Below are 581 nucleotides of genomic sequence, written 5' to 3'. Positions count from 1 at the left end.
ATTTAATGCGTTACGGGTGAAATGGTAATTTAACAAATATCTAGATATTTTGAGATATTTGTTAAGTTATATTTAATATATATATATATATATATGTTTGCTTGGAGAGAATAGAAAGAAAGGAAATTAGAAGGAAGGAAAAGGAAAAGAAAAGGTTATATAAAGGAAAGAAGGAAAAAGGTTATATTCGAATTTTCCATCTTCTTCCTCTGCTACCCGCGACCAATTTCCCTCCTTCTCCCGTTAATCTGATGAAGAGCCTGAGATAGGGATGTTGGTCAGAAAATTCAAGAAATTTTTGAAAAAGAAAGGAAGCCAGTCAAGAAAACCACAGAATTCAAAGACTAAAGGCTTCAGCAAAAGTGATACCAATGATAGCAAAGTCATTACTTGCTATGAATGTGGTAAAACAGGCCACATCAGATCTGAGTGTTATAAACTGCAGAACAAAAACAAGCCTGTGAAGACTAAAGGAAAGGATCAACAACCTTCAACAAAGAGAGCTTACATTGCCTGGAACGACAATGATGAAGATTCATCTGATGATTCTGAAGATGAAGAAGCTAACTTGTGTCTCATGG

Source organism: Cicer arietinum, chromosome 2, assembly GCF_000331145.2.
Source record: "Cicer arietinum cultivar CDC Frontier isolate Library 1 chromosome 2, Cicar.CDCFrontier_v2.0, whole genome shotgun sequence".
Classification (NCBI taxonomy): Eukaryota; Viridiplantae; Streptophyta; class Magnoliopsida; order Fabales; family Fabaceae; genus Cicer; species Cicer arietinum.
This window is presented reverse-complemented; position numbering follows the sequence as displayed.